Source organism: Halichoerus grypus, chromosome 10, assembly GCF_964656455.1.
Source record: "Halichoerus grypus chromosome 10, mHalGry1.hap1.1, whole genome shotgun sequence".
In the NCBI taxonomy this organism is placed as follows: Eukaryota; Metazoa; Chordata; class Mammalia; order Carnivora; family Phocidae; genus Halichoerus; species Halichoerus grypus.
This window is the reverse complement of record NC_135721.1, coordinates 732245-754199: the sequence shown is the minus strand read 5'-3', so window position 1 is coordinate 754199 and position 21955 is coordinate 732245. Positions and strand designations below refer to the sequence as shown.

General features: G+C 44.7%; 1 protein-coding gene across 6 annotated transcripts in view; it reads right to left on the bottom strand.

The window, feature by feature from the left end:
* SNTG2 (syntrophin gamma 2) overlaps positions 1-21955 on the bottom strand; it is a 218882-nt gene that overhangs the window by 105265 nt on the left and 91662 nt on the right. The gene's annotated exons all lie outside the window — the stretch shown is intronic.

Sequence of the window (21955 nt, the reverse complement as noted above, 5' to 3'; positions counted from 1 at the left end):
TTGGATGGCTATGTATTTCCCCCTTAGGACTGCCTTTGCAGTATCCCATAGGTTTTGGACTGATGTATTTTCGTTCTCATTGGTTTCCAGGAATTGTTTAAGTTCTTCTTTGATTTCTGGGTTGACCCAAACATTCTTGAGCAGAGTGGTCTTTAGCTTCCAAGTGTTTGAATTTCTGCCAAATTTTTTCTTGTGATTGAGTTCCAGTTTTAGAGCATTGTGGTCTGAGAATATGCAGGGAATAATCTCAATCTTTTGGTATCGGTTGAGACCTGATTTGTAACCCAGTATGTGCTCTATTCTGGAGAAAGTTCCATGTGCGCTTGAGAAGAATGAGTATTCTGTTGTTTTAGGGTGGAATGTTCTGTAAATATCTATGAGGTCCATCTGGTCCAATGTATCATTCAAAGCTCTTCTTTCCTTGTTGATTTTCTGCTTAGATGATCTGTCCATTGCTGAGAGTGGAGTATTGAGGTCTCCTACAATTAATGTATTGTTATCAATATGACTCTTTATCTTGGTTAACAGTTGGCTTATGTAGATGGCTGCTCCCATGTTGGGGGCATAGATATTTACAATTGTTAGATCTTCTTGTTGGATAGACCCTTTAAGAATGATATAGTGTCCTTCTGTGTCTCTTATTACAGACTTTAGTTTAAAATCTAATTTGTCTGATATAAAAATTGCTACCCCAGCTTTCTTTTGAGGTCCGCTGTCATGGAAGATGGATCTCCATCCCTTCACTTTGTCTGGATGTCTCTTTAGGTTCAAAATGAGTCTCCTGTAGACAGCATATGGATGGGTCCTGTCTTTTTATCCAATCTGCAACCCTGTGCCATTTTATGGGAGCATTTAGGCCATTCACGTTGAGAGTGATTATTGAAAGATATGAATTAATTGTCATCATGTTGCCTGTGAAGACGTTGTTTTTATAGACTGTCCCTGTAAATTTCTGTTGTAGATCACTCTTGGGGTCTTTTTCCTTTCATAGAACCCCCCTTAATATTTCTTGCAGGGCCGGCTTAGTGGTCACATATTCTTTCAGCTTCTGCCAGTCATGGAAGCTCTGTATCTCTCCATCCATTCTAAATGAAAGCCTTGCCGGATAAAGTATTCTTGGCTGCATGTTCTTCTCATTTAGTACTCTGAATATGTCTTGCCAGGCCTTTCTGGCTTGCCAGGTCTCTGTGGATAGGTCTGACGTTATTCTGATGTTCCTCCCTCTGTACGTTAGGAATCTCTTCCCCCTAACTGCCCTTAAGATGGTTTCCTTGGTTCTAAGATTTGTAAGTTTTACTATTACATGCTGGGGTGTTGGCCTGTTTTCCTTGATCTTAGGAGGGGTCCTCTCTGCCTCTAGGACTCGAATGTTTGTTTCATTCCCCAGATTAGGGAAGTTCTCAGCTACGATTTGCTCAAATACATCTTCTAGCCCTCTCTCTCTCTCCACTCCCTCCGGGATTCCAATTATTCTGACATTGGAATGCCTCATGGTGTCACTTATTTCTCTGATTCTATTTTCATGGATTCTGAGTTGTTTTTCCCTGGCCTCCTCTTTTCCCTTTTTATTATACTGTCTTCCAGATCGCTTATTCTCTCTTCTGTCTCAGTTACCCTAGCTGTTAGATTATCTAGATTGGATTGGATCTCATTGATAGCATTTTTAAGTTCTGCCAATTCACCTTTTATTTCTGCCCTTAGAGACTCTATGTTGCCATTAATTGATTTCTCCATTCTAGCCATTGTCTTCACAATTGCTAGCCTGAATTCCATCTCCGACATCTTGGTTATATCTGCATCCATTTGTAAATCTGCAGCAGAAGTCATAATCTCTGAGTCTTTTCTGTTTTGGGGGCTCCTCCTCCTAGTCATTCTGTTGATGGGTGTTTGAGGGAATGTATAGAGTCCAAATTATTGACCAGAACCCAAGCAAGATGCACCTGTTTTCTTGGGACCTTAGAGTTGCTGGTGTCTTGTTTTCCCAGCCTGTCTTCTGGGGGAGGGGCCTGCTGTGCTGTTACTCAGGCAACCCTGTTGGGGCGGAGTTGCCCTGCGCCCCTGTGGCAGGGGATGGGCTCAGTGGGAATCAGTCTTTGGGGCTTTTGTTCTCTGGCGCCTTTCCCTGGGGGCTTTCCGCGTCTCTTCCGCGAGTCAGAGCAGAAGAGACCGTTTCCAACCATCTGCCTCAGAGCAGAGAGACCGCAGTCTGTTCTTCAGCGAGCTCTCCAGGCCACACTGTCTCCGTTGCTGTCCGTGCTGCTATAAACTGCAGTGTCCTGGGTTGTGCGGCCCTCCGCAGCGCTCCCAGTCCTGCCTCCAGGTTGGGGCACATCTCTGCCCTTTGTGCTTCTAAAACCGCCAGCTGCTCCCAGTTCGCACGCGCGCGCGACTCCACCGCTTGGGGTTCTGTCCCGGGGACTGCAGTGCGCGTACGCGCCACTCCGCCACTCGGGGATTCCACCCAGGGGGTTGCAGTTCACCGGCGGGACCCCGGCGCACCGGGTTTCCGTCTCGGAGGCTGCAGTACACGTGTGTGCGACTGTTGCTCCGGGTTTCTGTCTGGGTGGCTGCGGTTCACGTGCGCGCGACCCCCCCCCCCCCCCCCCCGGTCTGGTTTTCCATCCCGGGGGCTGCCCTAAAGTCCTTTCCCGGCGCTACCGGTATGCGAGTCTGTGCCCCGTCCGCAGCACGCGAGGCTGTCACTCACCGGTGGTGTAGGATCCCCACGGTCAGGCCCCCTCCCGCTGTCGTTTATCCTCCGATATCTGCCCGCAGAATCACGGCTCTCCGCTTCGAACCTCAAAACCAACCGCCTGCGATATTCTGTTTGTAGAGATCCAGATCTTCTTACATCTCAGGCTGGTTTCGTGGGTGCTCAGAGTGGTCTGGTAGATATCCAGCTCAATTCCGGGGACCAGTTGAAATAGGGTCCCCTACTCCTCTGCCATCTTTCCCCCCTCCCAATTTCTATGTTTTAATTGGAATGTTTGGTTCACTTACATTTAATGTAATTCTCATGTCCCTAGGTTTAATTACATATTGCTAATTTGTTATTTGTTCCTCTTAGGTTTTCTTCTACTTTGTTGATCATATTCTTCTTTTTTGGGGTTAATTTTTTCCATTATTTTTTATCTCCTCATTGGCTAAAGGAATCATAATACACATTCTGACTTTACCAGTGTTCACTCTGAGTCAATATACTGCATCACTTCAAACCTCGTATCTGATACGTTTCCCTTCCCACAGCTCACTTCACAAGTGTAAGAATTTACAACAGATCAGCTCAGTGTGCCTGGTCCTTACCCTGTGTGCTGTTGTTTTTTTTTTAAAGATTGATTGATTGATTGATTTTAGAGAGAAAGCATGCACATGAGCAGAAGGAGCAGCAGAGGGAGAGGGAGAGAGAGAATCTTGAGCAGACTCCTAGCTGAGCACGTAGCCTAATGCAGGGCATGATCATGACCTGATATCATGACCTGAACAGAAATCAAGAGTCAGACACTCCACCTACTGAGCCACCTAGGCTGCCTACACTTTGTGCTATTCTTGCTGTGTCTCTTACTTCCACATACATCATCACCTCCACTTGATTTGCTATCATTCTATCATTTAAAAGAAATTCAGAGAAGAAAAAATAGGTATTTTATAAACACAAACACATATTTACCACTTATGGTGCTCCTTACTCCTTCCTGTATATGCGCATCTCCATCTGGCATCCTGTCCTTTCATCTGGAAGACCCTCTCTTAGGATTTCTTTTAGTCCAGCTCTGCTGGTCACATTTTCTGATCTTAAGTTTACTTTAAAATATCTGTATCTTGTCATTTTTTGAAGAATATTTTCCCTTGCATGTAAAATTCTTAATAAACATTCACTTATATCATTGTTCCTGGGTAAGAAATGCCTTTTTAAAATCTGGCTGCTGCCTAAATTTCCTCCTCTTTGGTTTTCCACAGTTTAATGGGGATATGCCTGCAGATAGTTTTCTTCGTATGCATCCAGCTTGTGTTCATTCCCATTCTCCTTCTGGGACTCGTCCCCTTGATGTGTCCCACACGTCACTGGTGCTCATTTGTCAGTCTTTTTCTCTGTGTTCTTAAGATTGGCAACTTCTCTGTTTGTCCCCAGTCTCCTGACCAGTCCTAGTGCCATCGTCAATCTGCGGGAAGCCAAACTAGCAGGTGTTTAGTTCAGTTATTATGGTTACCATTTATTTTCTGAAGTTTCAGTTTCTTCACTGAGAATCCCTATCTGTTTAATCATTAAGACCATGTTTTCCTCTAAGGCCTTAAACATATTTGAAAGTGTTGTGTTAAGTCCTTTGTCTGCTAAATTCGACATTTTCACATGGGGTCTATTTTTACTGATTACATTTTTTCTTAGTTTCCTATCACTTTTTCTTATTTCTTTGCATCACTAGTAATTTCTGATTGCACACTGGACATTGTCAGTGACACAAGGTAGTGGTTGTATCTTCCTCCTGTGGATTTTTGTTCAACACATTTACTATAATCACCTTAAACATAGGGGTGGTGGGTTTGTGGAAAACGAAGGTGTTTATTAAACCCCTGTAACTTTAAAGCATTCCGCCTCCCAAGCTGTCTCGTCTGCAGGTGTTCCCGAAGCTTGGTTTTAGGCTCTGTTAGGACAGTTTTATGGTGACCTTCGTGCCTGTGGTGTAGCCCTTCTGGATTCACAGCTGCATGTCTGGGAGTTAACAGTTTCTCCACCCCAGGTGCGGTGGACTTGCAGTGTTATCAGCACTGTTAAACCTCTAGTATCTTTGTTTGCTCATGCCCCTCAGTGCCTTTCCAGAGGGGCACCGAAAAGTCTTTCCCTGTGCACTGGTATCCTGGCATTCAACCAAGGACTTCTGGAAAACCTACATACACAAACTTCTAACTCACCCCCACCACCTCCTTCAGGGGACTCTGTTGCCTTGCCCCACAGGTTCGGGCTGATTCAGAGGCCCTGCATTCTTGTCTTTGTCTCCTCACTGCAGCAGGACTACATGCTATGCTTGAGTTCCACTGTCCCAGGTGGTGCTCACCTTGTGATGTCCCTTCTCTCAGGGCTCATGGGCTTAGACTGCCAGCCGCCCAGTGCCTGAGAACAAGTGTGCCTTGTTGTTTTGAGTGTAGTGGTTCTACTGCAGAAGATATGCTGTGTGGGCTTCTAATGCCCCTTGTTCTTTCTGTGCTCGCTGATCTCAGAACCTGTGTTGGATAGGAGATTTATGCCACCAGCTGCTTAGTCTTGTTTCCTGTGTCCAATGTCTCGTGTAAGGACTTGAAAATTTCACTGTGCACATAAATCATAAAGGGAATCCTGCTGGAGGTATGGGCCCATTTTTAACGTCATTTCATGCTGTACTATAACACGATCATAATGGTGCAGAACACAGCACCTCAGTATTGCGCATGGTGACACAGAGCACTGCGTGGCTGGGGGTAGAGGGGCCAAAGCTGCGCACACGGTCACACTGACCTGGCCAACAAGGACCCTGTGGGGCCCTCACAACTCAGAGGAGACTGAAGGAAGAGTCACAATTATCCCTATACTTTCAAGCTGTGAAGTGTATGTGACTCTCCCAGGCTGACACGGTCACAGGGAGAAGCTGTCGGGGTCACCAGGGGTCTGGGCGTGACACCAAGAGCAGGTGGGCTGCACTGTGAGGGGACAGCCCCAGATGTGTCCCCAGCATGCTGCTTCTCCCCTCGCCGCACAGCCCTGAGGAGACAGGCTTTGAAAATACTCCTTGGGGCGCCCGGGTGGCTCAGTCGTTAAGCGTCTGCCTTCGGCTCAGGTCATGGTCCCAGGGTCCTGGGATCGAGCCCCGCATCGGACTCCCTACTCCGTGGGAAGCCTGCTTCTCCCTCTCCCTCTCCCCCTGCTTGTGTTCCCTCTCTCGCTGTGTCTCTCTCTGTGAAATAAATAAAATCTTAAAGAAAAAAATACTCCTTGCCTTACTCAGATGTTATGACCTTGTATCATAAAATTCATGCTTTTAGAAATGAAACTGATTAGAACAAAATGCATGTAAGACTTTTATAAACACTTCTTTTTTTGTGGAAAACAAGATGCAATTCACTTATACTCCTAAAAAATAAATGGAAAAAAATAAAGAAATCTAACACAGTCTGAATAAACTGGTTTGCCCTACGAGACCTACAACTGGGTATGAGGCAGTCATCTGCATTTTGGATCTTGGCCCACATACCAGCATGGAATTCTAAATCTGTTACGAACACGAGAAACTACTTTTTCAGGATCAGAGATTCAGCAACAAGAGGCAAAGAAGCCACGCTGAACTGTCACCTCTGAGTTCCGCATCACTGCTCTGAAAAGTTTTTAAGGGAAGGATTTTTTAATAATTATGTAATTAATTTCACTGTCAGTATCTACTTTAAGGTAAGTACGTGGAGTCTCTGATGACGGATTATTTTGACTGCAGTATCACAGGCCCTTCTAAACAGTATTCACGTTCAGCGTTCTCGTCTTTTTTACTTTAAAAAACTGTAATCACCTTGACACAGGGCGGGCTTCATGTTCATTTCAGGGAAAGCGTTGGTGATTATGCTGTGTCTATATTGTAATTTTTCCTTCAGCTTTCTTTAGTGACTTTGACGTGGTAATTTTGCTTCAGAAACTGTTCTCCTCACGGGTTGGTCTCTGTGGTGCATGACGGCCCAGGCCTCCATGGCTTCCTCCTCGTGCCTACAGGGCAGCTTCTGCCTCAGCTGCACATGCACGTGCAGGCGGGAGGCGGTTCAGCTGGAGTGCCACTGTCCACACGTCCTGCGGGTGACGGGGCCACAGCATAGGTGCACCATGCACCAGGTCCTCGGGTGCACCCTGAGAAGCAGGACACCACGCCACTACCCATACGTAAGGTTCCGACCGCTGGGAAAGCCATTCTCCAGCCACAGCGAAAGCAAGTGCCAGAGCTGCCTCTAATGCGCCATGAGCCCGTCCTGGTGACACCAGGATGACCACCCAGGCCAGGCCAGACCGCTCTGTGTCCCCACGGGCTGCTTGCCCCGTGGACACGCTCCAGAGGAGCAGGTAGGCAGACAGGCGCCAGCTCCATATCACTGACCTGCCTCCGCACAAGGTCCCGACCCACCCAGCCCAGAGGGCTCGCGGCCCAGGACAGCCCACCACCCAAAGTCCCTGCGAGAGAATGCGCCTGAGCAGTGCCACCTTGCCTCTTGAGTAAGGAGCGAATCCAGCCCGGCGCTTTCCTCTGGGCACTGAGTATGGTCACACCCTTCGAAATACAAAATAACAAAACAAATATTTATTTAATGTAACAATATTTTAAGACAGCAGCGGAAGTACTTTTTGCTCCTTTTTTACACAAAAAGAATCTACAGCTAAAACAGGCCACACAAAGGGACCTGGAACCCACACAAGGTTTGACTCTTACCAGAACGTATCATTTACTAAGTTAAATAAATTCTTAGTCAGTGATTCTACAGGAGTTTAAAATTATGTAGCTTTTTAAAAGTCACATATTTCCTAGTTTTCTAGCTGTGTGTCACTTAATTTCCTTGGAATGTCTTCAGTTGTCTGTCGATATTTGAAGGTCTCTGAAATGAAGGAAACTGTCTTTTGTGCAGAGGGTTTTCTTCCTTCCGAATCCTTCCCTGTGGTTTGTGCTGAGCTCCTCCCTGGAACGGCTGCCCGGCTCACGCGGACACGGTTTTCCCGCCGCCTGGGACACGGCCGTGCCAGTGGAGACACAGGCAGAGGAGAAGCACGATGGCCCCCTCTGCCCTTCACTCCTCGCGACACGCCAGACATTTTAAAGGAAACCATGGAGCCTATCTTCTTACACAGGATATACCTCGCTGAGTCATTTTGTGCTTTTGACATAAAAGCAAATCCACTATATGAGATAGAAAAGCAGAAATATTGAATATAAATTATAGTTAATGCAAGAACAGTAATTCACTATTTCCACATTTTCAGTACAAAAGAACTCTGAGTTTTAGCTGCTGCTCATACAAAACTATAAAATTAAAATAGTATAATATAATTAAATGTGATTTTAGTAGAAATCTATTACAGACAGAAAGATTTCTCTGAAACTTCAGGTGTGGGAGGGAATGTCGTTGCTACCACATCCACGGAAGCCGTTTGCCGCAAGCAAGGGTGAGGAATGCCTGCATCTCGTTCTGCAGTTCTTTCCCAGGGGCCACAGGGGCTGCCCACGGAGGCCCGGCCCCTTCCAACCCCCACCTGGAAGCGGCTCCTGGTGCCCTCTTCCTGACGGCCTCCCCACCTGCTGGGCACATCCCTCACCTCCTCACTTCTGACACCAGAGGGTCCCCGCCGAGCGGTGAGGGATGCAGCAGGTGGTCACATGTGCTACCGGGGGGGTGGGGGGGGGCGGCGTGGACAGCGGCACGAGCTTCCCTGTGACAGGTGCTTACTTCTCCTGCAACAGTGCAAACAGCTCTGGTCTGGTCTCTATGCTCTTCACTAGGTCCCTGGACACAAAAGAACGGGGGATGCAGACCACAAACGCTGTTCTGTGCATAGTCGTCCCAGGGACAGCACATGCGATGTCATCAGATATGGGGCAGGGGCTCAGAGTTGGGGGGCTCCAGGCAAAGCCAGGCTTCCAGGGGTCTGAAGATGTCGGTCGTGCTGATTCCTGAACCAGAGCTCAGACCCACACACGCCCAAATCACAGCTTGGAAGGAAGAACTTGTCAGTTAGAATTTACTACTCAACGCTTTCAGGGTCTGAATTTAAATCAGCAAATTTACCAACAAACCTGTCATATTTACACACTCAGTGGAACTTTGGAGAAGACCTATATGGAATATACTCTGTACATTCTTAGGCCGTCCACGGTCTCAGGTCCTGTGTCTCAGCACAACTGCCTGCAAAGCCAGCACATGTGTGGTGGGCAAACCCAGACCAGAACTGTAATTTAATGCCCTACCAGGAGGCCCGAATTGCCAAGTACTTCTCAGGCCTGGACTTCTGTTTCTGAGCGTCACTGTCTCTGCTGGGTCCCCAACACCTGCTGTTGCCTTACACCATCCTGGGCTCATCCTGTTCTGTCTCTGGATCAACTCAGCCTTCCAAATAAATACTTATATGCATTATATAAACATACATACTTAATATGTATAACATAAGTAAACGAGAAACAAATACTGTGTTATTATAATTACATACAAATGTGTATTTTATACAAATATATCCCCTCAATGAGAAACGCTGTTTAACCCAAACACAGACCCTGCTCCAACCTTGCTACTTATTTTTGCTACTCATTACCTGGGGCCCTGGATGTAACCCTGTGATCCTCACTTTCCTAATTTATAACTAGAGTTAACGTGGCCACCTTTGGGAGACTGGAAAGGGTGACATATGATGATACGGCGCTGTGCCTGAAATACAGGTGTGCGGTTACTGATGAGCACAACACAGACGTGAGAGCCTGTTCTCCATCATCAGGTTTCACGTCCACTCCAGCACCTGCTTATACTAAATTTTCTCAGCAGCTCATTTTTCACGGATGTTGAACTTCGGTCTTAGCCAAGATTATCTCAAACATTACAGATGCCAATTTAGGGGGATGCACCCTCATTAGTGCACTTTTTAAATTTCTGTTTAGTGTCTGGAAGCACGGAGAGGAGACTATGTGAAAGTGTCCGTGTGAACAGCTCTGCTCGAATCCCTGCAAGGCGCCTGCCTCACAGATTCCCACCATTACCCTCAGAACGGCAAAATTCTCACCACCAACACCCAGTGCCAGACTGACGTTTTTATCAAGATATTTTTCAGGAAAAAAAAAGCAACACCTGAGAAATTACCCTGGAAGTTTTCCTTCATGCCTATGGCTTCCCATCATTCAAACAGCGAAGAATCCGTGTTCGGGAGGCCACAGCGGAGAGTGGGGAGCACCTGCCTGATGACGCCTTGCAGCCTTCTCCTCCGGGAAATAATGGCACTGCACTGGCACTGAGCTGCTGGGCTGGTGGCAGGTACGAGGTCCCCACAGCCTTGGCAGTCTGCGTCCTGCTCTCCTCCCCTCTGCCTGACCCTACCTCCTTTCATTCCGAGAAGGCTCCTGAATCAGTGAGAAGACCCATTGTGCTGAGGCCGACCGCGCTGTCATGGACAGCTTGCTGGAATCCTACTGACAATCTTCAGGGAGGAACAACTCCTAAATGGACCATCATGGGGACATGAGCACTTTCATTTGCGAAAGTGTGGGCTTCCCCGAAACCAATGTGACTGAGTAGTTCAGCTGCAGTGTGTCTTAGTTCTAGGGAGGCACCAGGAGAGGAGCCAAGTAACGGGCACCCACCGTGAGCCTGCTTCTGCAGTCCTGAGTTTGGAGGATGTTGGCCGTCCTTCCTCCCCCCACGGACACAGGAGGTTGCTTCCCTTGCACCTGTTGGGTGCTGTGGGGGTGTCTGGACATGCGGGGCTTCATGTCCTCAGGAGCTCAGAGCACGAAGGCGGTAAGCAGCTTGCACAGGAGGTCTCGGGGGGACGTCTGCCAGGGGCCCCCAGGGAGAAGCCTTGCCCACACGGAGGGACCAGGCACATGGGACGAGCTTCCCCGGGTGGCCTCCAGGGAAACCATGAAGCTCCTCACAGAGCAAGTCATGCGCTTGTTCGTCTGTCCCATGGCAGGCAGGCCTTGTAGCCGTGACCACTGAGCTGGCCCCATGACCCCCCGGACCAGCTGCTTGGCCCAATGTGGTTCATGTGGGCTTGAGCTACGACCCGTTTCTGCTTCTGCTTTTCACCGGTCAACTGTCGTGGGCAGCTCTTCCCTCTGGGGCAGAGAAGAAGGGCCATGGGCCCCACACGGTGGGGGCTTGCCTAATTCTCTTTAAATAGACCCAGAATTAGGATAGTTTCTTAACAGCTTCAGCTCTTCCTGCCGTTCCTGTCCTCATTTACTTTGAGAGCACCGCGTGTCCAGAAAATGGGCACTGTGTGCCTCAGCCCTGACCCTCCCCGCCGGAGTGCCCTGAGGCCAGGCACCCCCCAGCAGGCCTCGCGAGCCCGTGGCGCATGCAGAAAGGAGCCCGCAGTGGCTCCCTGGTGAGGCCACCCCTGCTGCTGGGAACCAGCTCCACATGCGCTTCAGGAGAAGAGCCCCAGCAAACGGAGGCAGCTTCTCCCCAGCTGCTTGGCTGTCTCCACAGTGGGGTGGCTGTTTTAATCCAGTGGGTTTCCCCCTGAAATAATATTTCTCATTTGTTTTCTCTCCAAGGAGCAACTCTTAAAGGCACAAGTAGCCATCAAATATTAATTATTATTGAGGGAAAAGGTTTATTCTGAAATTGTTTTCCACAGCTAAATTAAGACATACACCTCAGGAACGAACAGCAAGTGCCACACAGTATGGTCTTAGCATTTCATAAGAAATATGTAAATAATTTTTCTATTTAAATTTGACATATTTTGAGTGGAAACATTTAGTCTGTTATTCTAAAATATAAATTCATTAATTTTGTGAAGACAGCTATCTAAATTACTTACACTGTATAAATTTTTAAATATCACAATACAATTATTAAAAGCAAATGAATTTTACTGACAACAGATTGTTGCCATATTCTTCAAACTGAAATCGTTATTATCATAAGATGAAAAATCTCTTATGAAACATGAATAATGGAGAAAAAACAGGACCTGACTCTTCCTACTCTTCATGGGTGTTTGGAAGCCAGCGGGCTTGCCACCATTACCCAATCTACTTAAGATAAGGATCAATAAAATACTGAAGCACATGATGAAAAGGAGAGGGGGATGGGAAAATATTATTTCTAGAAAAATATGATATTAAGTAGGCTTGCGGGCTTCGAAGGAGAGCCAGCGCCCCAGCATAATCCCGTAACCAATGCAGCCACGCATCAATGTGACGAAGCCACGTCTTGCATAAAGCTTGTTAGACACAGCTTGGGTCCGTGTGACAAAGATCAATGAAGGATGAAGAAAGTTCTAAGAGACAGTCATTTCTGATTTACAAGGGGAAAAGCCAACATTTTGTGAACTAATAATAACGGGGAAAAACAAACCCATCTCAAACAGGGATATGAGAGCTTCTGAGTCTTGCCGCAGTTGTGTAAAAATGTGGCTCCATTCTGACTTCAGCGTCAGCGTCCTAACTGCCATGCAACAAGTTAGCCCTGAGCTCAGTGGCTTAAACGACACAAACACTGCTTATCACTGCGGGAGGGCAGGACTCTGAGGGTGTGAGCAGGGCTGGTCCTCAGGGTCGCCGGTGGCGAGTCTGGTCCTCGCTGTCCCACACCCCCTCTCGCACAGGGACCAGCGAGTACACGGCCACGTGGCAGCCCAGGATCCCCTCCCCATCTCGGATCTCAGACACACCTGCAAGGTCCCTTCTGCATGGTAGTAACATACGCTTTCACGGGCTCCAGAGATCGGGCCGTGGGCATCTTTGAGGTTGTTGGCTACCACAATCCCCAGGGACTAGAAAATACACTTATATACGTGAATATTCAATCATGGTTGTTTAACAGATGAATGGCTGACTGACGGAAAAAGTATTTTCCTAATGCTAAATCACCCAGTCTCTTCTCTCAGCCTCTGCAGCCAGCCTGCCTGGTCCACACTCTGGTCTACACCCTGGCACCATTTATACCCCTTGGCGAGCTACTAATTTCCCGAGAATCAGTTCCTCACCTGTAAAATGGCAGTAATCAAGGGCTTGCCTGAACGGGGTGATGAGGACTGCATGAATAGAGAGGAGGTGCTCAAGCATACTGAGTACACAGTAAACGCTACAAAGCTGTTCATTACAGAAGGCAGAGTTCTAGGCCCAGAGCATGCAGTGGTTCAAATTCTGACTCAGGCATGCACTAGCTGCGTTTCCTTGGTAAATGAATTAACACCTTGTGTGCCATGTTTACCCCTTTCTGCACAAAGCAGGTAATCACGATAAATACACAGCATTTAGGAGGATTCCTGCCATAGAAAACCTGCTCTGTAAATCGTGGCTGTCATTGCGGTTATCATCACAATTACTATTCCTTTCTGACCACGTCCACCTAGTTCCCCTCCTCCCAGCCTACCTCTGGCAGCCACTAATCTGTCACTGTTTCTAGGAGGATGTTTCTCTCTTTTTTTTTTAGATTCTACATATCGGTAAAATCATAGAGTATTTGTCTTTCTCTGATTCACTCCACTTAGTATGATCCCATCAAGGTCCATCCAAGCTGTCACAAATGGTAGGATTTCCCATTTTCCTAAGGCCATACATGATTCCATTATAGATGTAGATGTAGGTGCACCTATATTCTTGCTCCATGCATCCATCAGTAGACACTGAGGGTGCTTCCTATCTTGGTGCTTGTGAATAGGCTGCAGTGAACATGGGAATACAGGGATCTCTCGCAGACAGTGATTTCATTGCCTTTGGATATATTCCCAGAAATGGAATTGTGGGGCCATATGATGGTTCTATTTTTAACGTCTTGAGGAACCTCCATACTGTTCTCCAGAGTGGCTGCACCAGTTTGCATTCCCACTGGGAGTGCACGAGGTTCCCCTTTCTCCACATCATCCCAACACCTGTTGTTTCTTGTGTTGTTGATTCTAGTCATTCTGACAGGTGTGAGATGATACCTCACTGTGTTTTTTTTTCTTAGAAAGGGAGTGTGGGGGAGGAACAGAGGGAAAGAATCTCAAGCAGACTCCCTGCTGAGCACAGAGCCTGCTGTGGGGCTCAATTTCACAACCCTGAGATCATGACCTGAGTAGAAATCCAGAGTTGGCCACTTAACCGACTGAGCCACCCAGGTGCCCCTGTGCAGAAGCCTTTTTGTGTGATGTTCCACTTGTTTATTTTTGCTTTTGTTGTCTTTGCATTTGGGGTCAAATTTCAAAAATCATCATCAAGACTAATATATCAAGGCACTTATACCCTACATTTTCTTCTAGAAGTTTATGGTTTGGGGTCTTACATCCAAGTCTTTCATCCATTTTGAGTTCATTTTTGTGTATGGTGTAAGAAAGTGGTCCAATTTCATTCTTTTGCAAGTAACTGCCCAGCTTTCCAAATACCATTATTGAAGAGCCTCTCTTTTTTCCATTGTATATTCTCAGCTCTTTTGTAATAAACTAATTGACCACGTAAGCATAGGTTTATTTCTGGGCTCACTGATCTATGTGTCTGTTTTTATGCCAATACCAGATCGTTTTGATTACTATAACTTTGTAATATAGTTTGAAATCACGGAGCATGATGCCTTCAGCTTTGTTCTTTTCAAGATTGCTCTGGCTTTTCTTGTTTTTTCTTGGCTTCATACAAATTTCAGGATTGTTCTATTTCTGTGAAAAATGCTATAGGAATTTTGATAGGGAGTGCACTGAATCTGGAGATTGCTTTGGGTAGTATGGACATTTCAATGATATTAATTCTTGCAATCCATGATCGTAAGTTATCTTTTCATTTATTTGTGCCTTCTTCAGTTTCTTTCATTTATGTCTTATAGTTTTCAGTATACAGGTCTTTCAACTCCTTGGTTAAATTTATCCCTAGGTATTTCATTCTTTTTCATGCAATTTCAAATGGGATTTTCTTAAATTTTCACTTTGATAGTTGTTATTAGTGTACAGAAATACAATTGATTTTTGTGTATTTGTATATTTGTATATCTGCAAATTTGCTCAATTTATTACTTCTAACAGTTTTTGATAGAGTTTTTAGGGTTTTCTTTATATAATACCATGTCACTGCAAATAAAGACAGTTTCACTTCTTCCTTTCCAATCTCGATGCCTTATTATTTCCTATTCTTGCCTAATTCCTCTGGCTGGGACTTTGAGTCCTATGCTGAATAGGACCAGGAAGGGTGGCATCCTTGTCCTGCATCTGACCTTCGATGAAAACCTTTCAGCTTCTCACCACCGAGTACGCTGCTAGCTGTGGACTTATCATATATGGTGGGCTTTACTGCGTTGAGGTACATTCCCTCTGTACACAGTCTGTTGAGCATTTTCATCATGAAGAGATGTTGAATTTTATGAATGACATTTTTCTGCACCTATTGAGATGATGGTATGATTTCTGTCCTTTGTTTTGTTAATGCAGGGTAGCACAGTGACTGAACTATGGATAGTGAAACCTCTGTGCATCCTTGGGACAAATACCCTTGACCAAGGTGTACGATCCTTGTACTGTACTGTTGAATTCAGTCTGCGAATATTTTCTTGAGGATCTTTGCACCGATGTTCATCAGGAATATTGGCCTGTAATTTCTTTTCTTGCCTGATTTTGGAGTTAGTTTGATGCTGACCTCCCAGAGTAAGTTTGGAATTCTCCCCTCCTCTTCAATTTTTTAGGAGGATTTGAGAAGATTGGTGTTAATTCTTTAAATGTTTGATAGAATTCACTGTTGAAGTGATCTGGTCCTGGACTTTTCTCTGTTGGGAGTTTCTGCTTACTGATTCAGTCACCTCACCAGTAAAGGGTCTGTTCAAATATTCCCTTTCTTCATGATTCAGTTCCAGTTAGTCATATATTTCTGGGAATGTATCCATTTCGGCTGGGTCCTCTGATTGTTGGCATGTTATTGTTCACAGTGGTCTTGTGATTCTTTGTATTTCTGTAATATCAGTCATTTCTTCTTTTGAGTCCCCTCTCTTTTTTCATGGTGCGTATAGGTAAAATTTTGTCTATTTTGTTTATCTTTTCAAAAAACTAGCTCTTGGTTTCACTGATCTATTGTCTGTTTAGTTCTTATTTCATTTATATCCACCCTGCTCTTTGTTATTTCCTTCCTTCTACCAGCTTTGGGCTTTGTCTGTTCTTCTGTTTCTAGTTCCTAGAGTTATAATGTTGGGTTGTTTATTTGAGCTCTCTCTTTTCTCCTAATGCAGGTATTCATCGCTATCAATGTCCCTCTAAGGATTACTTTGGCTGCATCCCATATACTTTGGCATGTTGCATTTCTATTTTCATTTGTCTAACGATATTTTTGGATTTCTATTTTGATTTCTTCACTGACCCATTAGTTGCTCAGCAGCATGTGTTTTAATCTCTACATATTTGTGAATTTTTCAGTTTTCTCCTTGTAGTGGATTTCTAGTTTCATATCACTGTGATTGGAAAAGATTTCTGATATAATTTCAATCTTCTTAAAGGTTGAAATCATCTGTGGCTCTTAAGTAGTAAACTTAGCCTATTTATACATATTTTATTACTACTATATTTGTATTCATATTGAGCTTCTTACTTTGGCTCTTTTGTTACCTTATTTTTCTATTATTTTTTTCTTTGTGCATTTTTAACTAAGAGTTTTTTGCAATTTGCTCTTTCTCGTCTGATCTTTAATTTTACTGGTAGTTTTACAATTTGTGAAGCAGTTTAACAACAGAGAGACTTCCACACATTCAATCCAGTCCTCTGACTCTGAGTAATACACACTGTGTTCACTAGTCTGTATCTCTGCTCTCTTCAGCTGCTAGTACTTTCCACAGACTATGTTTGTGTAGATTCACATACATATTTGCCTCTTTTAATCTCCAACTGCCCTTCTGAGATCACTTTAATTTCTCTTCCTGAAATATGTTCCTTAGAAAATCTGTTAGTGAAACTCTCTGGTGACACAGTCTTTCAAATTCTCTTAATATGACCACGTCTGTGTTTCTACCTTGTTCTAGAGAGATGGCTTTATGAGGAACACAAAGATATATCAATAGTTATTTCTGTCTCCGTAGTTTTGAAACTGGACTGTTATATGTCTTCCTCTGTTACTGTTGAGAAATCAGCTGTCAATAAAATTGTCATTTTTCATAAGTGATCTACGATTTCTCTAGTTGAGTATAAGATTGATTTTTGGCAACAAATCAAACAAAGTATATGATTCCATCAATCTGAAATTCAAAAATTTTTAAATTAGTCTATGTTGACTGAGGTCAAAGTGGTGATGATTTTTCCTTGTCAGGGGAGGGGTAGCTTTGAGAACCTGTGATGGGCTACAGGTTGACCAGGGTGTTTTAAATTTCTTGAGCTGTTGCTTCCGAATTGTGTACTTCCCTGTATGTGCCTCATCCTTCAATTAAACAGTTAACTATCATTCACTCAGTATCTCTGCCTGGAAGCCCAGCTGTTCTTTCATCCAGAAAACTTCATTCCTTGTTTATGTATTTAATATTTGTTAAATTGTTTTATTGGTTTAATTATTTTTTTTATTATGTCTGCTTTTTCTTTTTCACAATTATTTACTAGTTTTTATCTGTTCTCATATAATTTCTGTAAAATTTTATTTTGTGTTTTGATACATTTTTCCTATACATTTCTTGAATCATTCAGTTCTTTGAAATGACCTCAGTCTTTTTGAGTTTTCTGGGTTTTTGTTTTGTTTTGTTTTTGTTTTGAAATTTGTAACTTGGAAAACCAGGTATTTACTATGAGGTATTTTTTCTTTAATTGCAGCTCCTTATTCATTTTTGGTAAGGTTTTCTTACGAGGGGAAGTACTCAGAGCAGTGTTATTCTGCCTCTGCCACAGGTGCAGCAGGAGACAGGCAAGGGTCTGGTGTCTCAGGATCCGGTGGGCGCCCAAGAACCCGAGTGAGAACACACAGTGAAAGCACCCACTCTCAACTCAAGACAATGGAAACCTTCCTGACATGAAAGTCAAGGAGTGGTCCACTCTGTGCCCTCCCTGAAGGCCTGCGTGAGCACCAACCAGGTATGTAGGGAGCCAGGGGGGCTTGTAAGTGGGAGGTCAAGGGGACAGAGGAGAAATCACCTCAATAGATGATATGACGTGAATGGGACTTTCTTTGTTGTAAACATTCAGTGAGGATTTCTGATAGAGAAATAGTGTAGCAAATAGATGAGGTCAGAATTTTAAACTGTGTGAGGCACACCCAAGGGCTAACCCTCGTCTTATGGGAGGGGGTGGGGAGAAAATGTCACGTCTGGGAAGGGGAAGGGGTGATTAAAAGGTTAGTTCAGAATAAACAAGGCAGCACAGGAAACCCGTCCAGTGATGGCGGACAGGAGAATGCGCATTCCACGAGGCTCAGCCACGTCTGCACAGAGAGGCTGCAGATGCAGCGGGGTCAGCGGCATAGGTTTTAAGAGCCGGAAACCCAGCCCTGAGGGATCCTGTGATTACAGAGCTGCTCTGAACTCTGTCTCTTGCTCAGTTGGGTTCAGTTCTGGGAGAATGAAAGTGATCTGAGCAATTCTGAAAATGTCACCATTAGAAATGGTCTAAATCCTGAGAGTCTAAGAATGATTCCAACTCACTTTTTCCATAAAACAAAGTGCAGGGCAGAGCCTGTTTATTCTCTGACCCACAGATGCATGACCACTTCGCTGTGTTTGACATAATCCACTGTTGAGTGCAAAGGATGACTGCAGTGCTAAATAGCATTTAGAAGAGAAAAAGCCCAACAGCTAAGAATGTGGAGCAAGCCAGCTGCTGGATTATTAATGGGATGATTAGTGTTTCCATCTGGAGAACCAAGTAGATGGTCTTTAAAATTTTTATAGGATTTTGAGTCTTGATATCTTTTAAAAAATGACGATTTTCTGACTCTCTGAGATTCAGATTCTCTGGACTGTGTTTTGAACAACTCTGACATTTTGTTTTGAAGGTAAACTGTTTGACTAGTTAGAGAGATTGATAAGCTGTGCATCCCTCTTTCCCCCTTTTGTGACACGGATGAGGAAGATGGCTGAGGACATGCATTCACAGCACCTCGCGCTGGGCACTGTGCCCACGCCAGTGTAAGGATCGTGTCCACTGAGCCCAAGAACAGAGATGGCTCGAGGCCGTGAGAGAGAGGTGCTGGGGAGACAGTGGGTAGGCTCTCCCCAACCCGTCTGCTCCTTTCTCAAGTGCGCACCCCACCTCCCACGGACTGCGTCACCTTTCCTGAGTGACTCCTGGGCATGTGTCCCATGCTCTGTGCAACTCTCTCATTTAAGAGGAATCACATTAACGTGATCCTTGATGGTTTTAAAAAAACAGCCCTCAGCAGGCAGTTCAACCAGGGTACTGTACAAAGGTGAAAAAAGCAATGAAATAAAAATCTTAGGAAATTTCCTAGAAAGTAGCCGAATGAGAAACAAAAGGAAATGTGGAGAAGTAAGGGCTCTGACTGACAGAAGGAGGTGCTCGAGCACGCACGGATTCCGAGTTCCAGGGTGGGGGCCGGAGGGAGGCCCGCAGGGTGCCGTGTGCCCTGATGAAGGCCGAGGACGCAGCCTCAGCAAACATGAGATGTCAGAGACAAAGAAGAGGCCGTATCCGGTCACCACGTTGGAAGCTGTCTGAGCAAATGCCCCCAGACCCTCAGCCACGTGAAGAGAAAACTTCCTGGCATTGCCACTAGAAACCACAGACAGTGGAAATAGGCTCAAGTTTAGAGAAAATAACCCATTTTAAAATAACTTGAAACAGACTGGCCACCCACAGGCCTTGACTTCCAGTCAGAGTCCTTGAGGAGAAAGGATGCTGATTCTGTAAGAGCATCAAATGCAGGAGTCCTGATGAGGACAGGAGGCCGCAAACTTCTCCATGTGGAGCGACCCTAGAACTCATGACTTGTGTGGGGTGAGAGTGGGCTCACACACGTGACAGCAGCAGGGAAGTTACAAGGACAGAGTTATAAGGTCCTTGCATCCTTCCAGAAGGAGTGAAAGACATATGTTTCTATGTTGCAAACAAAGTAGATATACGGCAAAAAACCAAGGGCAAGCTCTAAATAAATGCAAATGAAGTATATACATTTCAAACATGCAAAGGAGAATTTTAGAAAAAAGACACATGAAAAACTTAACCAAAAGAATATAAAGATCAAGAAGAAGAGAAGGAGTATAGGAAAAAGGGACCAATAAAAATTCAAAGTCCGTGATCAGAAACAAGCTAGAATACACATCAGTCATCACCACACACTCCACCAAGGGGCACAGACTGTCAGATTGGAGCGTAAGAAATAAGAAAGCACAAAAATGCAAATAAAATGAAAGGAATAAGGGAACAAAAATGAGTAGAAACTGTGGTATGTGGATCCATGGAGCCAAAATGTGGTAAAATGAACAATCTTCTGTTGAAATTTATCAAAAAGGAAAAAAAATAAACCCGATTGAAAAATATTAAAGAAGACCTAAGATTCTTTCAGCAATAGGAAAGATGACCCCCGCTATAGATCTACATTTCATACAGTTACAATAAAAATCCGAAGACTTCTGTGGAATCTGATCAGAGGTTTTAAAAATTCCCAAGAAAAACAGGGAGAGAGAGGATGGGAACAACAGAGTGAATTAAAAGGAGGTAAGGCTTTGGCCTGCAGATAAAAATGCATTATAAACACGTAGCGATTAATGTGGTACTGGCTTTGACACTGACAAAGAGAGTATAAGCGGGGCTCAGTGGTAAACCTGCGGCCAGGACACGTGGCTGAGGATCCAGGTGGCACCACGGCCCCTGAGGAACAGGTCACGACAAGTCATTACACAAGAAAATGAATCTGATCCCTATTTTTCACGTTTTACAAAAATAAATCTCATATGCTTTAGAGACATGAAGTGAAAAGCAAACAAGAAAATATTTAGAAAAAATACAAGCAAGTTATCTTTTATGAACAAAGGATAAGAAAAGTTTCCCTGAACCAGATTCTAAACCCACGCAGGAAGACGTGGATGTGTTTAGCTGTGCTGAAATTAACTTCTATTTACCAGAAAATAGTGTAAGTACAACAAAACACTAGCTGTAAACTGTGAGAGGTTTGTGACCGACAATCAGCAGAGTATTAGCTCCAAGCATATGTGAAGAATCCTGATGGGTCAGAAAGGGAAAGACAGACAACCTCATGTCCACATGCAAGCACGCTGGACAGCATTTCACCGATGACGAGAAACCAAAGGTAAACACAGAGGAGGAAGCAAACAGACCTCCTCTGTGATGGCAGAAATGAAAATAAATCCTCAGAGAAACAGCCATTTTACACACACTGTATTTCAAAGCATTAAGCCCCAAAAGATACCTAGCAGTGCGGGAGCCGCGGGCCAGCAGGGACTCCCCAGTGCTGCTGGGAGGGGGAGCAGGTGCACGCATGCACGCGTGTGGAGAGAAGGAGGCGTTACTTTGGAAACCAAACACTGGCATACTCGACCTCTGCCTGTGGCAGCCCGATTTCAACAACACACTGAGAAAAGCCCACAGAACAAGTCAAATGTCCATTGCGGATCAATAATCGATAAATAAATTGCAGTATATTCAGAGAATTAACATCACATAGCAACGAGCAAACAAAACACTAGACCCATATGCCACAACATTTGTGGATCTTAAAAACATAACAGTAATTAAAAGTGTAAATCCCAGAATGTTATAATAGAGTAAAATTTTATAAGGCTCAAAATGAAATGGCACCTTTTTAGGGATACACGTATATACATATACACAGACAAAAACATATACATATATATACACACACACACAGATAAAGCTATTTTCTATTAAAGGGATGACAACACAAGATTCAGGATGCTGTTTCTTTCTGGGTGGGCCAGAAAATGGTACAGAGATGTGACACATAGATTAAAAAGCTAGCGACAATATTCTAATTATTGATCTGAGTTGAGTTTGTGGCCTTTTGTGTATTTTGCTTCACAGCTCACAAAGATGCTAAATGCAATCTTTAAATATCAAGAGCTACATTAAAAAGTTAAAACGAAAAACAATGCTATTTTCAGAATGTTATGTCTGAACACAGACCTTGTTCTCAGGTCCCACTGCAGGCCCAGCATCCGGTGGTGTTAGGAGTGCAACTGGGTATGATTTCCGATAAAACATTCTCAGACTGTTTACGGGATTCTGATTTGCATCCACTGATGCCCGTGGACGAGGAGCCTGCATCCTGGAAGGAGGCTGCAGCAGGCCCTCTGTGTGGGGATTGGGGTTGGGCCCCTGTGGGGGGAG